This window comes from Cylas formicarius, unplaced genomic scaffold (assembly GCF_029955315.1).
Source record: "Cylas formicarius isolate icCylForm1 unplaced genomic scaffold, icCylForm1.1 PGA_scaffold_2__14_contigs__length_35257938, whole genome shotgun sequence".
NCBI lineage: Eukaryota > Metazoa > Arthropoda > Insecta > Coleoptera > Brentidae > Cylas > Cylas formicarius.
In genome coordinates this window covers 26,161,803-26,180,920 of record NW_026844319.1, presented here as the reverse complement: position 1 = coordinate 26,180,920, position 19,118 = coordinate 26,161,803, and the positions used below count along the sequence as shown (strand labels likewise).

The 19,118-nt window shown below is 34.2% G+C and overlaps 1 protein-coding gene across 1 annotated transcript in view; it reads right to left on the bottom strand.

The window, feature by feature from the left end:
- The window catches only part of LOC132697828 (uncharacterized), a 381,002-nt gene that overhangs the window by 200,950 nt on the left and 160,934 nt on the right, over positions 1–19,118 (bottom strand). The window lies entirely within an intron of this gene.

The following is a 19,118-nucleotide window of genomic DNA, read 5'->3' as shown; positions in this document are numbered from 1 at the left end:
CAGTGAAATAAGGACGCCTTTCTCTAATAGGCACTATTATAAAATATTCCACGTTGAAGATCTAGAAGGAAAATATAAGAAACATACGAGAATCCTACCCTAAACTTCGACAAAGTATTATTGAATTAGAAAATACTTAATATTCTGAAATTCCTGTAGCAAATAATTGAAGCCCCTGCTGCAGGCTCGATTCCTAGCTATGATGTCATATTTATCCATATTTTCGGCACTTTTATTTATCCATACTTTCAGGAGAAAATTAAAGATACCAAGAAATCTTGAACGGAAGTATCGACCACAATTATTGGGTATTTCTTTCTATTGTTCATTACAAGCGCACGTCGCATGAGCACTGTAGAAAAGTGATGTCGATAAATTCGTTAAATATTCAGCTTGCTTGCACTTTTTATACAACGAAATCTCTGCCATATATGAGATGTCTAGAAGGTTTACCAAAAATTAAGGGCGTGATTTCTTAAATTATTTTTTGAGAAAAGTTAACATGTTGTATTTATGTTCATACTCATTTGAACCATTTTTGCAAATCTTATGTTTCTATGATTTCCATTTTATTTTCAAATTAATGGGCTAGAATAATAACTTAAATAAATATTTAATTACGATCCCGAAATCAAACAAATAGTTTTCTTGTCAATTTTCACCGCGTTTAGCTCGTATTGTGATCAAAATAAACGAACGAAGACACAAGGGAAGCTAGTGCTTGAAGAAGTTTACAATCTACACTTTATCTTTTATTCTAGGGCACAGTATGCATACATCCACTGAGTGAAGTGACCACAAAAACCGACAAACTTCAAAACACCATCGCTGTTTGAAATAAACCTAGCGAAAACATTCAATCGCTCCCAAACCATGACTAAAGTGCAGGAAACGCTAGAAGTAACTCGTCTGATTAACGAACGTCATAAAGTGACACTTTCCACAGGGTGGATCTGTATATATTTGGATATTTCAGAATTGAAAAATATAACTTTTCAGTTGATAAAGTATATTCTAATTCAAACAAAAACCAGAAATATAATAGGATGCTCTAAATGTCACTTGAGAAACGGACGCAAGCGAAGAAACGAACCAAATTATTCTTCGGGATGGTTTCTAAAACATTTTCGCGTCGTACTTAATTTATTTTCACTCTCACCTACCACTGTATCGAAAAGGACACCATAATTAAAATCCTATAAGGCATTTTCTAATGTGGCGATTATTAGAAATCGGCGATGGACAAGTAATTTTGATGAGACCTTGGGGATATAATTTTTCACACTTCAAAATCGTCGCCGCAGGTCCATTTTTTTACTCGATAATTCTAATCCGTTCCAATTTTTTTGTACGATCTTCGATCTTTAAAGCGTTTGCCGATGATATCGACCGTTGCACGGGCGATTTCCATTATTATCAATTAACAAAAAATAAACGTGATTGGGTTCAAGTTCAATCACATGTTCCCCTAATCAGGGTCCGATTGAAGCAGAAGAAATCAACTGAAAATTGCTGACTTCGGCTGACAGTGATTAATCTAAGTGATACCTCGAGCTAGTTTAATTATTATAAAACGCGGAGAAAATTCGCCGGGTGGGTAATTTTGCACAGTGAACGGGCCTGTATCGTAACACTGACATATGTGGTTTCTGTGTTAATTTCGGTTTATTAGGTTACTCATGCAAAACTTCACAGTAAAAGGGCATCGGTGCTCGCGAGACGACACGAAGGAATCCTCACAAGGAAAGAAGAAACGAAAATTGAAAAATTTGAAGCATTGCGAGAAGGCCTAGGGAACTTAATGTTTTATTATTTGTGCATTAAGTAAGAGTGAAGGATATTAATAAGTGCATCCAGGTACAGTCAGGTTTCACCATGCTTTGGTGCAATAATAGTGGGATGGAACTTAATGCGGAAGAATCTCAACATAAACAATAGTCATTAGTGTGGCACCAAAGTTTTTGCAATTGCTTTCCTACTATTCACTCGCTCACTCTCATCTTGAGTATGAGTATTGTGTTTGGTCACTCTACTATAACGTACTAAATATTGAAAGAATTCTTGGAGTGCCTTAAATACGAAGGCTCTGGAAACCCGTCGTAAATATAGATATATAACTGTGGAAGTACCAGCTATACTTTCTTAGTATTAGATCCATCCAAGACCCTTTCTGATTTTTTGAACAAAAAGTAATTGGTTTCTCTGCATAACTTAAACAACGAAGGTGAGTTACACGAAATAATTTTGTTATTATAAATGGATTGCCCTATTTATTTTTGTTGCAATGAATTGCGGCATGTCGAATTTAGTAGCTTCATAATTTCATAATTTTGTTTCTGTTAATTGCTAATTACTACGGCAATGCCGCTTTTTCAGTAAAAAGTACCGGAACGCTTTAATATCTACAAAAACTGCCATAGCTGGAACGATAAAATTGAATACCTGGGCTTTTTTGAACATGCAGAATTCAAAAATTTTAACAGCTATTTTTTTAGGTTTCGCGATGATATTTATAATTCTGGAAACCTATCACTGATACCCTAGATCCAAAAACCTCCAAAATTCTGAGATGTTAAGAATTTTTTTGATTACCAGTTGTAAATGTGGCAATATGGCAATATTAGCATTTTTGCATCTTGCATCTTTCCAACTTTGGAAGTTTTGGAGATATTATTTATTTATTATCCAGAACTTTTTAACGCTTAAACATTCCGGTATTTTTTACTAACCCTGTTCCTAGATATACAAGGGCAGCGCCAAAATGTCCCGGCCTGAATATGAAAGAAACAAAGTAGAGTAACAATTTTTTATTATTTTTCAATATAATCCCCCTTAACTTCAATATACTTATTACATATCTTTATTAACAACTCAATTGCTTTAAAAAAATATTCTTTTGGTTTGTCTGCAAAATGAGCTAAAACAGTCCCTTTTAACTCAACTTCATCGTTAAACCGCCGTCCACTTAAGTCCTTTTTCAAATATCCAAACAAATAATAGTCACTGAGGTCCATATCTGGACTATAGGGAGGATGATCTGTCTGTTGGAACCCACAGTCTAAAATGGCAGCTTGTGCAAAAGACGCACGCCTCTGGTCAGTTTTCCTCGACGTTTTACACGTATGCAGTATCGCAATTTATGTAATAACGTTGCGTGATGTTTACCATTGACAGTGGTATTAGTTTCTTTAAAATCTATCAAAAGAATTCCTTCACAATCCCAAAAGATCGTGGCCATCACCTTTTTTGTTGACTGGCAGACTCTGAATGTTCTTGGAGGTGCTTCACCCTTACGACGCCACTGCATTGATTCTTTTTTCGATAGAGGGTTATAATCGTGAACCATAGTTTCATCTCCAGTCACAATATTTTCTATCACAGGCTTCGGTTTCGACACACAGAGTTCCAAAAAAGACCGCGCACACTCGACACGGGGTTGTTTTTGAATAGCCGAAAGGTTTTGAGGAACCCATCTTCGACAAACACTTGTATCAGAAAGCTTAGTAATTTCTAAGATTTCCTTGACGTTTAAACGTCGATCACTCAATACCACCTCTTCCACAATCGCAACAATATCTTCCGTTATGACCTCCACTTGTCGACCAGTTCTTTAATCATCTTCAAGGGATTCCTGCCCCATTCGAAAACGTTTTGCCCATTCTTTCACTACAGAATACGAAGGAGAACTTTGGCCGTACACACCATCCAGCTTTTCTTTAGTAATTTTAGGTGCTAACCCTTCTTTTGTCAAAAACTTTATGACTGTTCTATACTCCATTTGCGTTATGTGCTACATTGTTTCGGACACGTCTTGTTTAAAATGCTGTCAATAAAAAACTATTTGACGCAAGACTTCATTTTTTTTTTCGCAGCCTACTAAGATATATATTTAAAAAAAGACAAAGTTTTATCGTGATACTGGAGTTGCATCTATGTCATGCCGGGAAATTTTGGCGCTAACCTCGTACTATAATAGTTAAAGCTCAGCCTGGAGTATTTATCGGAGCGATGCAGTTCAGTATATAATTATAAAAACATATCACTATATATTTTGTAATAAGTAGGAGAGTTGATATGAGTTATTTCGATATTCCAGTTTTTATTTACCTAAATCATTGATTTTCTCGGAACTATTATTTTGTGCACCCAGTGAGCGACATAAGTAAGTGCATCAAAAAGTTCAAAAGTAAAAAGTATAAAATTAACAGTATCTTGGTATTGTTGAGAAGCAATCAAAGTTTGGAAATAGACAAGTTTGAATACATAGCAGTAACTCAATGAGTAAAACATTTTTTATTATATTAATTACAATTAATCATTCATTTATTGCGTATCACTCAATTTCAGAATTATTAAAAATGAACGCTATTTGAATCGACTGGGAATCAATACTGATTTTCGATTCGATATACAATCGAAAGTTTATGAATCTTAAAATAGCATAACCGCTGTCGCGTGACTACGAACATAGGTGTGAGAAAATATCGCTGATTTGTTACGCCTATGACCGTTTCTTTGCGTACAATGAGTCAAAGGGAAAAAAGCGCAGCCATCAGCACCGGAAACTTGAACTTGAATACCCGTACGTGCCTGGAATTCAAGTTTTCGAATAAGGCCTTATTACGTTGTTTTTCTAGCGCCATAAACCACGCACATTTTAAGCGATTGTTCTCCTCCACTTTCTTCCGTCTTGGTAGGTATTTCCGTTTAAATTTAATATTTAGTTTTACTTAACTTTACTTTTCTGAGCAACCACGTCTTGCTGATTATTTGCCAGCAAATATTTCGAAGTATCTTATTGAATTTCCAAAGCCGGAAGGTTCCATTTAATAAATCGATTTTTTAATGAATTTAATTTAAATACAAAATACGTATAACCATAAAACCAATAAAAATATGTACTTTCAAGAGCACAAAAAAGAAGAGTTTGGGAAATTGTAGGTATATATAATATTGTTAGTTTTATATTATGAAATTGTTACATGAGATAATAAATGCCATCTGTTGGTTGTGCCAACTGAGCGAGACTACATCATCGATTAATTTTGATTACTAAAACGGGCTTTACATAAATTGATCTCCTAGCACAAGTTTAACTTCAACAAAAACAAACTATTATTATAAATGTTACACGTATTTCTCACGCACTGGCATTACCAGACGTAAAAGCTCGAAGTTAAACGTACACAGACACAAATTGCTTTGGTTATCAGCTGGTTGGCGCCCTATCAACATCAATTAGTTCAACAAAATAAAGGATTTACAAAAAAATCTCACAAACCAAGGTCTCTTTTTTTATGTTTCGCTCACAGGGCCAGTTGCCATTAAGTTGACATTTTTGTATACCTGATAATACCTGATGCAATAACATTGCTTTTCGGCAGTTCTCTTTGAATATTATGTTAAAGACATTTTATCAGTTCACCAAAATGGTATTCCAAAACAACAAAGTTCTGTTGTATGCTCTATTCTTCAAAAACATTCGGATTCCTGTCCTTCTGGCAACCTTCCGAATGGCATTACTAAAGGGCTAGCAAACTTTTTTTAACAATCCTTCTTTGCTTCCAATATGGATGATTATTATTCTCTTGCATTTTCCTGAAAGCACCTTAATGTGATAAGATTTGTGCTGGCAATGTCGATTAGGATTATACAAGAGATTGTTCCAAAAACCAATTCAAGCTTTCTGGACTTGGAAACCCCAGAAAATAAATGAAGAGAGGAGAAGTCGTGGACCAGTAACTACGAAAGAGCTGGATCATTTTGTACCTCAGCAAGAACAAATCCCACAACCGAGCTTCAACGGCAGATTTTGCAATCTACAGGAGTGAGTGAAAAATACAATGCGCTCGGGAATTTAGCAGAAGAGAGTTAAGGGTTCCCGAAGTAGCAGCAAATTATAGCTGACCCTTTAAATTGGTGTTTGTAGCTGGACTAATGACAGGCTAGACTCCTTTAATCCCCACTCGACAAACAACAAACAAACAGGTCAAAAGTATGTTAATTTAATTTTGTAATCTGTAGCCAGGTTTTGCCGAGCTGGTTTTGGTCACTTTTTCACATTTATGCATAATACCAACAGAGTTGCAAGAAATTTTCTTAGAAATGGAGGAATGGGCAAATGTTTCTCAAGAAGACACTTGATAGTTGACTTGTCGAATTCGTGCTTGCATCGATGCTGAAGGTGGCATATTTCTTATTATATTATCATTTTCCAAAAAAACACTTCTACGTAATTCGACACTTTTTGTAATAAACTGGATTTGAGGAAAAACTGCTCTTGCCTACTCATTTTTTTTCTCGAAATGGTCAGTGATCAACAAAAACAACAAAACCTATTTATTAGTATCTAAAAACAAAATGCTTGAGCATCGTAGACATCTCCACACCTTCACACGCACATATTTACAAGAAATTATTAAAATGCCTGCGGCAAATTGATAACGTTTTATGTTCGAATAAAATTCAATTAATCTGACGATGCCGAACGTAATATTTTCTAAAAATGTTCCCGGTTAGAGCCGAAAACGCGTTCCCGCGCATTCGTGAAAGTCCGTAAAAAATGACGAATTAAAATTTTACTTTCGCACCTTGGCAATGTTTAATTTCACTTACGTACCGACAAAGATAATGTTGCTTTCGACCTTGAGGGTGTAGATTAATATTTAAAGAGAGAACAGAGAGAAAAAAAGGCGACGGAGTAAATTAAAAACATTTAGTTTTAAAGTTTTCGGGTTTTTATTGTTGTTTTAATCACAGTCAGACGGATCGTTCCGCTTGCCCGATGAAGCATGAGACAATTTAATCTCGGGCGACCGACCGGACACTTTACGAAAAAGTTAACTATGCGTATTTGTTTACCGGTTTTTACGTAGCGATCGAAACGAACCAAATAATTTAGATCGCCGGAAGAAAGTCAAAAGAAATTTGGCGGCGAGATATTTTTATTTCCCAGCGATTATCGACGGTCCTCTCTTTAATAAACGAGCTAATAAGTAACGTCGCGAACAATTATTTGGACGACTCGGCATTTTGATTTTTTGAAAAATGAAAAAAGGGAATATGAAAGTGATCGATTTTTGCATACTTTCCCTATTGAGAAAGGCGGGGTTTGGTCTCTTTTATCGAGATCAAGGACATTCAACAAGAAACCTTAATTTTCTAAATATTGTGGCAAAACTTTAATCTGGATATCTTCACATCCAGTAATTATATTTTTGAATTTTGAGATATACACAGTGGCCACTTTTTCAATGGTATCGAATGGGTAACTTTTATAATACAGGCGCTGTCAAGATAAAACTTGTGTATTTAGGTGCACAATGACTCGAAGCAGCCCACATTAAATTATAGGAGACGGACTTAGAAATATTTTAGAAAAGCCAATTTTTTTAATTTTAGTGTTTCCTTCCTAGCACAATTAACCATTTTACAAAAAAAAAGTTATAAAAAAGTAGTAGGGTTCAAAGCGAGAATTTTATTCGGAATTTACTTTATCTACGGGGAGTCCCAATTTATTGAAATTTTTTGGGATTTTTTTTATATTAATAAAAAGTTATGATAGTCTTATAATTATTACATCGTATTTCTTTATCTGATAAACAAATGACCTGAAGACAACATAATTATCCAGTATAATTCCATAACTTTAAATATCACCATAAAGTGGTTGGATGTGGATAGGAGAAATTATATTATGGGTAAAAAAGGAACGCCTAAAACTAAAGTTCAGTTTTGCAAAATTGCACATATATTGTAAAACGATTAATATGGAGATTTTGAAGCCCGCCACTACGAGCGATGCTATAACATATGTTAAGTAGATACTAAATTATATTTATAATATTTTGACCTCATATAATTGATTTTATTTTAATAATTTGCTAAAAGCTATTCAGTATCGTTGTCTCTTGAACAAGATTGAATGGAATTTTATATTTGATGTGATGTTGCCACCATACACGACATAGGGCAGTAGAGCATTAAGGAATGGTCGCAAAGAACGACTCCTAAGACTGCCCTTAGAATCGGATCTGAACAAAGGGTTGCTACGGGCGAGAAGAATTAGAAATTATGGCCAACAATCTTCGGTAGGCATTCTTTCGTAACTGCATTCCGTGGTCTACAAAGTCACCAGACCTATCGCTTATTAAACACGTATGGGTATGATAAATAGAATGCTGAGTGAAAAATTAAATGAAATGAAAAACATACAAATTTAGTATAAACAGTAGTCTCCACTGCAAGATGCATTACCAATACAATAAAAAAAACTTTTGTTGCGAAGGCGAGACTAAATCGTCTTGTTCGAGTATCTTTTGATCGAGCAACACATTGAACAGAGACATATAAAATACGTATTCTTATCTATGACATTTCTTTTATTAGAGATAGTAGCAAAAAGGATTGCGCTTTTATTCAGTTTGGGTACAGGCCGGGTGTAGGCGTTATTATTGTTGCTTCTAGTTAAAATTAATCGTTTTTTGAAAAATAAATCACTTGCGTAGATGCTACTCTCTCAGCATGTGGTTCTTTGTGCGTGCAAACTCATCATCTATAAGTTGAAAGATAAGTTAAGAAAATTCAGTAAAATAAGATAAAAAATTCAACTTTGTGTACGTTTACGTTCAATATGTCACAGTCGATATTCAGTTGAATTTTAAAGTATGGAGTTTCCCGCATTCATGCCGCCCCTCTCGCCCTTTCCTTTAACAATTCTTATGCCTTTTTTTCAATCTAAGTTCTTCACATACTCTCTCAACATTTGTTCGATGGTTTCCTTGCGTTCGCTGTATCATCTGCCTTTTCGCGCCTCTTTTTGTAACAACACTTATTTTCCCTCCCGTTTGAGTAACCGAACTATTTAAATTCCGTTCACTTTACTTCACTTTTCTTATTCATTTATTAAAAACCCACATTTTTGTTAACAGTTTTCTCCTCGCTCGTCATTACCCTGACAATCACCAATCAACAAATATTCGCTTTTCTCAGTTTCATATCTTGTCAAACGTGTCCCTAAAATCTACAAACAATTATTTTATTGTCACCATGTGGTAATGAAAGAATGTTGGTCTATATGATACGTAGTTTTAAAGTTTAAAATTTTGAAGGAAGAGGATTGTGGAACGAAGTATCCGAAATGTGGAAACACAATTCTAAAATAGCATTTAGATAAAATTGTATCTCAGGACTTTAATGAGATATTACAAGGATAAATTAAAGTAAGCTGAAGTATTTGTACACCCTGATGCGTCAGGTTCAACGTATCATCTGACCTTGCATCACGCAGAGCGCATCAAAGAAGAGGATATTATTATAAAAGCTACACTAATATGGTTGAGCAAGTGCAACCGCTTGGCATCTTAATAAATAAGTCCTATCACCACCGTCGCCATTTTTCCGTACAAAGCAATTTTCGAAACGCAAACAAAACCAAGAAAACACGCCGGGAATGACGAGGCTGCATAATCCATGTTAGCTAAAGCTTTACATAAACATTTAAATAAGTCAAACAAGATGGTATCGGCGAAAACGTTATTAGCCAGTTCCTGGACAATTAGCTGCACGCGTCAAATTATATAAATTAATGAAGTTAGCGTAGTTAAATGAGCGTAAGGTAATTGAGTGCATATTTACTTCCGATTTGTTGGATATGTAGAATGACTGCGTCCGCCTGTCGGCTTGGGTCTGTTAGATAGCGAGTATGAATACATCAAAATGTTTGCGCCGTTACCGTAAATGTATCAAGAACTCCTGATTCGATGCGCGATCTGTGAGCGACGCGGCGTCATACCAAATTCTATAAGGTTGTTCGGAAAGTCATTTCGTTTTTTCCCGTCAGAGGACTTAATTACGTTTTTTCGAAACCAACTTCACACTTAAGCCGCATAACCATTATATGTCTTGAGAGCTGATATTGCAAGGCTTGTGTGTGAAAAAGTTCTATTAATTCTACGCAGTAGTTTTTGGTTGGTGCCCTTTTAAATATGGAGAGCAATAAGCAGCATTTTCGTCGTATTTTACTTTTTTACTTCAGAAAAGGTAAAAATGCTGTCCAAGCGAGAAAAAAATTGACGGATGTGTATGGAGAAGGCGTGTTAACAGTACGCCAGTGCCAGAACTGGTTTGCAAAATTTCGATCCGGCAATTTTGATGTCGAAAATGCACCACGGTCTGGAAGGCCGGTCGAAGCTGACAAAGATGCGATAAAGGCATTAGTTGATGCAAATCGGCGAATAACCACACGAGAGATCGGTGAGAGATTAAATTTGTCGAATTCGACTGTTTATGGCCATTTGAAAGGCATGGGCTTAACCTCGAAGCTCGATGTGTGGGTGCCCCATGTCCTTACGGAGCGAAATTTGTGTCGTCGCTAAGACGTGTGTGATTCGCTCCTCAAACGTCAAGAAAATGATCCATTTTTGAAGCGGATTATTACTGGGGACGAAAAATGGGTTGTATACAACAATGTTAAACGCAAGAGGTCATGGAGCAAAAAAGATGAACCGGCTCAAAGCGTGTCAAAAGCCAACATTCACCAAAAAAAGGTGATGCTTTCCGTTTGATGGGATGTCAAAGGAATCGTTTTTTTTTTGAGCTTTTGCCGGACAATACAACGATTAATTCAGAAGTCTATTGTCATCAACTGGACAAATTGAATGATTCACTTAAAGAGAAGAGGCCCGAATTAATCAACAGGAAGGGTGTAGTGTTCCACCAGGATAATGCGAGACCTCACACAAGTTTGGTCACGCGCCAAAAACTTTTGCAGCTTGAATGGGACGTACTGCAACATCCACCATATTCTCCAGATCTGGCGCCTTCCGACTACTATTTGTTCCGGTCCCTGCAAAATTTTTTGGATGGCAAAACCTTTACCCCAAATGAAGATGTCAAAAACCACCTGAACCAGTTTTTTGCCAGCAAGGATCAAAACTTTTATGAGAGGGGAATTATGTTACTGCCAGAAAGATGGCAAAAGGTGTTGGACCAGAATGGCCAATATATAATTTAATAAAATATTTATTCATTATACGAAAACTGTCTTTCATGTTCCCCAAAAAAAACGAAATGACTTTCCGAACAACCCAATAAAATCAATATACAGGGTGGGACACCACCTTATCTCAGAAACTATAATTGATAAAGTCAAAAGTTAAATACAAAAATTAATTGGGGTATTGCAAACCTGTAATTTATTCTAATTTTGTTTATACAGGGTGTTTCATTTTTCGTGGGCGAGTCTCAGCTTTCTTATTTTAAATGGCACACCTGGTAAACTACTTCATTTTTGGATTCTATACAAAATTCTAGACTACAATTCTAGTGAAACAATAAATGCTTCCGAATGAAGAAATTGGCAGACATTTTTAGTTTTGCAACGTCATTTTTCGCATAAGACTAAGGTATACGACATTATACACAAAATATGTCTAGAATTTTGTATAGAATTCAAAAATGAAGTAATATACCGGGCGCTCCATTTATTAAATGAAACACGCTGCACATACAGCTTTTGTATTTAACTTTTGGCTCCATTCCCTATAGTTTCTGAGAAAAGGTACTGTCCCAAGATAAACGGTCCACCCTATACGTACCACACAAAGTATATAAGACACTATAATGTTTTCAAAAGCAAATAAGTTTTAGGCAACCAGATAATTGTTGAGTTGCCTGCCGTGAGGACTGAGGACACGCGAGGAGGTTTTAACGATTTACATCTTTTTGAATTTTGTTACACTTACTTTTGTCTATTTGTCACATTTGTATGATTCAATTTACGTTGCATTGTTATTTTGAAATTTAAGAAATTTTCGTTTTTGATATCTCTATTATGTGGATTATAGTGAGGTTCGTGTTTAAACTATAACGGTTTCTTATCAAGAAAGTCGTGGTTCCTGGTTGCTCTGATGATGATAAAGAAACAGGTACCAAGAGGGGTTTACGGAAAACAACTCTTCCAGCTTTGCAATTCCTGAATTCTAGAGAAGTTACCTCGGAAAGGGTGAAAAACAGATATTATAGATGTATAAATAAATATTGAATAAATTTTAGATCATATTTACTCACTTCTTTTTTTAACAAAAGTTACTGAAAATATACATAAAATTTTGTATTTCATCTTACATAAAATTATAAAATAGTTGATTTAGATATCCTTTTCGTACTCCCGTCTGTAATAGTATATTATGCAACAAGTGCGGTAAACGGCATTTGACTCACGAGTTTATTTGACACGAGCGGAGCGAGTTTTTAATAAACGAGTGAGTTAAAAAGTTTACGGAACGTGTTGCATACTATACTTTTTCTACGACCGTTAGTTTTTCGGTACATTTTCGTAAAACAACACGAATACTTTCACTGACAGAATTGACAAACGTCAAAATTCAAACCGTGGGAAATATCTCCGAAAACATCCGATTGCTCCCAAACCCGTGCGATAATATTTTTAATAAACGAGTTGCATAATATAGTATTTTCTACTCCCGTCTGTAAAATGTCTAATTACACACCGATCTAGCGTGCGGGAAGCGTCACTTTACCACGTCAGTTTCGTTTCCCAAGAATCCTAAAATTTTACAGCACGCATTTGAATTCTGACGTTTGTCAATTCTGACGGCCATGTCAGTGAATGTATTTGCGTATTTTGCGAAATTGTACCCAAAAACTAACGGTCGTAGAACAAGTATAGTATGCAACACGTTCGGCAAACCTTTTAACTCACTCGTTTATTAAAAACTCGCTCCGCTCGTGTCAAGTAAACTCGTGAGTCAAATGCCGTTAACCGCACTTGTTGCATAATATAGTATTCTGTTTTTTTTTTTAATAACTCAATAAACGATGTCCATTCAAGTTCAATCTAAAAATTTGCAGTAACGATATATCCTGTTTTATCTAACATTTGGCAGTACCATTCTTCAAAACAGTAAAGATTTTTTTTTCTAAAAAGGTCTTAAGTTGTGACCCCATCCCTTGTATGGCACCGGCGCTTTTCACAACGAACTGTATCAGTTTCCCATACGTTTCGGGTAGTATGTAATTCTATTCAACTTAGCCCGACCGGGCCAATATTTTCTAGAGCCAATCCACCGAACCACATCAATGGCTTATATACACTGCTTACGACATCGGCCAATTGGGTCAATAGTTGTGCAGTAATAGCGAGCCTAAGATATCTAGAACTGTTAACGCCTTCTCGGGAAAAATGCCTTGTGTGTATATTGTAACGGCATGTGGTGCCAGGGGAACTGTTCCTCAGGGGTACCAATTACGTAAAATTGATTTTAAATTAACTGCGGAATAATATATTGCTATTTTACTTCAAAACACCGAGTGTGGCTACAACTTACGACATAAAAAACCTTTCTGGTGCGATTTCAAATATACCGTTCGTAATTTCATAGTTGCAGACCATTTGGTGGAATATAGATCACAGTTCAAAAGCGGGATTTTAGTTACACTGAACAGACAATATATGTGGGTGCATTTAAAGCAATATATGTATGATATTTTGTGTCGCTGAGATAATTATTGTTTTTTTCGCATTTATTAAATTTCATCATCAGAAATAAGCAACGCTAATCGACTAAAAAGGGAGCAACGGTTTTGACAAAGGAAGCGACAATAGTTAGGCCAAGACAAACATTACAATTTCCATTTTTTACGAGGGTTATCAAAATTGGTGTAATAATATCAAGCCATTTGGGAAAAACCAGAAAACGAAACACATTTAGGGCTATCAGATAAGTTGCATGTTAAACACTGGCACTTAAGTCTCATATATATATATATATATATATATATATATATATATATATATATATATATATATATATATATATATATATATATATATATATATATATATATATATATATATATATATATATATATATATGACATTATTACAAGGAGTTCTGTGCACGTGATTTTTTATGTGTCCCCAAAAGAACAAATCCATTAAAGTTAAGACGGGCCTGTTGGCTGGCCTCTCTATAGTTCCGCCGTTCCCTATCCAACCCCTGGGATATTCCATGTTAAGAAAATTTTTATCTTTAACTGCGCTGATATATCTACGGGTTAATCTATATACTGTTCTATTTGGTGCTCTAAGAGTTGCAAATAATGATCTCCAGTTAACTTTTGATCTATAAATATCTGATGCAAAATATGCCCATCTATGACACCACACCGTGTATTAATTGATTGTTATCCCTGAGTTTTTATTTCGCGTATTTGTCTAGGATTATTTAAAGACCAATATCGCGTATTTTGTTTATTACAACCCTTTCTTCTAGTGAACGACCTTTCATGAGTTCAAAAAATGTTTTTTAAAAAATTGTTATTCTCACTATGTCTATTTAAAAAATCCAAACAAAACTGCAGCCTCCTTTGATATGGTTCTGGACTTAGTTTTTGAGTTTTACGAAATATAAATGCATTATATTTATATTCTTTCAAAACTGAGTGGATTGATCACCGAGAAATACATATCTCTCCATATATTCTAGTAATAGAGGAAACTCGATGTGCTTCATAGAATCCTAATATCTGTTTTGAAGGAGCTCGGCGTTTTTAATTTAATATTTTGGCAGTACACTGAACAAATATATACTATACATACAAAACTGCCGCTTTCCATTTAGCTTTTATTTACCTTGATATCTTTGGAGACAAAAAACTGAATCAAAAAATCAAAAGAGGTTGCATCTATTACGTTTTAAACTACTCTTCGTCTTTAAAATAAAAAAAAACATCATCATTTATTTTATTTTGCAAATGATATTTGTTTAATGTGGAATTCCAGTAACTACCGATTCGTTTCAATTTTGGAAAAATTAAAGACTAAATAAGGACAGTTATTGTTTTCTTCGAAAAATTCTTAACCTCCGACGGCGCAACGATGCAAATTTTTCGTTCCAAATATCAATAATTATTAATTCCAGGCCGTTTTGTCAACTTATTGTTGTAACACTCTTAGTCACACACAAACAAAATAGCCGGCATATAATTATAATCCTGAATAGATATTAGCATCGATAGGAGCAATAAAACGTTGGCTTAATAATAATATAATTTAAGAACAATGGCGTTTATCCTGTCACTTAAACGTACCGTGTCCAATTCTTAATAATATTAAGAATAATGATGACCATTTTGGTACACATAGATGTAGATACGGGAGTGACCTAAACGACTTAAAGAAAAATTATGTGGTCGGGCATTAATATTGCTGGTAAGAGCATGGGCGAAATAGTAATATATGAATTTCCAGCATTAAACAAACAACATAAGAAGCCACCCTAGTGAGCAAGAAAAAATTACCTAACCGTTAATATAGTACAATAATATTATAATATAAAAATATAATATAGTTTAAATATAAAATAATGGACTTTTTAGAAAAGACATTGGCTCCAAATCACATTTCATAGTACAAAAACTTTAACTTGTGGTGCTTAATATCAATTTGTAATAATTGAAAGATAAGGCGAGTCAAGTTTAAATAGTAAAACATGGCGGTGATTATGCTTTTAGGCATGCCTGGTTTATTTTTCGATTTTACTGTTCGCGTTTGTGATCATTTCTTCCAATGTGGTTAATTCAACAAAGTTAAGCAGTTTTTAAGATGTTTTTGTGATATTTTTAGTCAGGTCGATTTAATATTGGCATTGATTTTAACGAATAATTTCTTTGTAGACAGGAGGATGCGGGAGGCTGCGTGCAACAGTATTTCTAAAAGCTATGAAGTTTGGTGCTTAAGGTTGATCGAATTGTATTTATTATTTTTTTACAGCTTTTGCCATCCGCTCTCTACAAAAAAAATTGGTTAATATAGTCAATAGAAAGTTAAATAAGAGAGAAAGAAAGAAAGAAAAAAACTGCTTCAAGACAACTGTAGTAATTGACTTACTGACTAGTAAAATAAATACTTAGTTAAACTGAGATTTTTATTAAGAGAAATTAAACTCCTTAGGTGGTTTGACAAATTGTTCACACCACAAATATTTGTTTTAAATTTTAATCGATTTTATTTTCATTATTTTTTTCATTGGTGCTGCCGCGAATACCGATAAACATTTTTATAAATTAATTATCTCAACTTCACTATTTTATATAATATACATATAAACATCATGTGACCTGATTCAGTTCAAATTTTAAAAAAATATACTTAACTTTATATTTTAAATAGAAATAAAGTTTTGTTCGATATGATCTATATAAATGAATTTTCGTACGTATAAACGCATTGTGAAAATAGAATCGTTAGGTACATTTTGGGAAAAATAACATAAGTTTAGTAAGGATTCAAATATTCAAAATGGAGTGTTCTCTCCTTCAGTGACTGACTTTATGTAACCTTCCTTTTCAGAACTATGTCTGACGGGCACGAGTGCAGTTGCCGATCCGATCCTATTTTTTTTTTATACTGGTGGAGCCCAAAATAAAATAAAATACAATTTCTCTGACGTATTATTATAAAAACTAGTTCCAGATAAATAACTATCCACAAAGCTGCGATTTGTATTGTATTCAGTCTATGGCGGAATCTATTTCTATAAAAATTGAATTATTAATCAGTAGATGATAAATCACCACTTTTAGTATCCGCTAACACTCCTATTACTAAGAGATATGTTACAAAAAATTACCTTCATTTACATTTTTCGATATTATAGATTCGATATATAGAACGCAATTAACATACAACGCTTAGATTCCTGGAACCCTACCGAAAGCATTTGCAGTCACCGGGCAAAAAAGTATTTTATTAATGCACATAAAGTCGGTCCAAAATGATAACTCCCCGTAACGCATTGTAAGCAACGACATATTTTTATTGTATGCAAAGCAACCGCATTCGGTTGCTAACAGCTTCCGCTAAGTTTGTTTGGATTGTAATCGATCGGCTTTCATCAAATTAGTTAACGGCAGAGTCCGAGAAAAAGTTGGCACCGTATGAGAACCTGACCTATGCAAATATGTTCTTATTAGTTTTTGGCGTTCACGGGGTTCTCGTCAATTTACAAAAATTTGAATTTCCCGACGGTTTTGCAGCTTTTCTTGATAACGTAAACAGTAATATACTTATCAGTTTCTCCATAGCTACTTTTATTGGAGTAGTGTATTTCAAAGAATTTTAAGTCAATAATAAAATAACGTAATGAATGAAGGCGTCAGAATAGCTTGCATCTAACTTGATTCTAACCATGTTGCAATTGGAGCACCCCAGATCTCAGGTTTCAAAAGTTTAAAAAGAGTTCAGTCAATATTTTATATTTTGCCTGGGTTTATAAAAAATCAATTTCTTATGTGGTCGATGTTTCGGCAATTTTATCGCTTTCTTCGGGACTCTGAAAAGGATCAAAGTTCTTGTTTTTGTAAATAAATCAAAACCAATACAGATTGCTATTCGCTTGCATTCTTGATTAATTATATAAGTAAAGAAATAACAAAAAAAATAACAAACGATACTCATAATAAGGATGACTTTCCGTGTTAATATACAGCAGAATCAATAATTAGATCACACATCATCTGATTGTTCTAAGGGAAGTGCGTAGTATATATTATTGGAACGAAAAACAGAAGAAGAAAAAATGATTAAAGTGGTTTTTGTTTTGCACTGAGGTGTCTTTTACTTGATGAAAATCCATTTATGAAAATAAATAAGAACTAAAAGTTCAGATTTTCAGGAAATTATATATTTTTACATGACAATTGTATCGACACACACCGTGTCTTTATCAAATGTAATATTTACAAACTACCTGCTACTATATATACCGAAGAATGACCATAAAACCTTAATTAAAATTGTTTTGAGAATATAAGTTCTTTAAAGGAGAGGTATTTAAATCTAATTGATCGTTAAGCAATACATTTTGTTAATCTCCATCGCTTCCAATAAATCTAATTTTCTACTTTTTGTGGCTGTATGTAAAATATCAAAATTGTCGTCAAAAATGTGTTTTTCTGTGTTTAAATGTGTAGCATAATTAGAATGTAGACTATTGTTTTTAAACGCTCTTTTATGTTCGTTAATGCGTTTCTTGGAGGATCTACCTATTTGTCCAATATAAATTTTAGGACAAGATCCGCATTTCAACCTGTGGACATCTGATTTTTCAGATTTTCGACAGTTCGTTTTATTGTTTTTAAAAATTTTCCTATTGTATTGTTAGTTCTGAAAGCTATTTTCAAACCACATTTCGTTAAATTGACCACCTCCATCACGTTCTTTGGATTTTATTTCTAAGTGCGTTTGAAAGAATTTTTTATAAAACGCATGTTGATTAATAATAATAAATGAAGGATTTGAAATTATAGAAAATCGCCTTATGGGTAACAGGTTACGAAAATCTTTACTTAGTTATTTTCATAATTTTCCTTGGCGTCAATATTTTATTTGTGTGTTAAAAGGTCCAAAAAATAAATATTTATAAGGGGTTGTGTTATATGAATGAAAAAGAATCGATAATTTGTCTATCTCAAAAAAATGTCAGTAATGAGAAAATAGGAAAACCTTGACTTTTGATGGAAAACGGAGAATTAACGCGAAAACGAAAATAAACTGTCCTGAGCCTATAGGAATTCCCTCATTTAGTCAGTCTGCTTCATTATCAATTGCAAATTCAGTTTACTTACTCACCTTATTGATTATAACTATCATTGACAGACCAGTTGAAGGAAATAGGAACATAATTTAAAGTAAAAGATGTACGTCTTCAGCATCCAAACAAAATGTGCTATCCTAAAAACATTTCACTACATCATTAATGTAAATTATAACAAACGAAGGTCAAGGCGTCAGATACGATTTAGCACATTCCAACAACATTTCATTCACACCGACATCAGTCAGTTTAACTAAGTAGCGAAATGGGAGAAAAACATGCTGTTCTGGAATGATTTGCCTGTTTAGCAAATTAAAAAAGTATTGCTTTCGAAAATTCGTCGCTGGGCGGGGCAAGATCGTAGCGCGTAGCGCGACGCAGCTTTGTATTTCAAAAAAAAGTCTTTTACTTATCACCGAATTTCAAAGTCACGACAAATTTTGATAAATATAAAAAATTGTACAAGTAATAACGATTTCCAATGATATTATTCCAAGT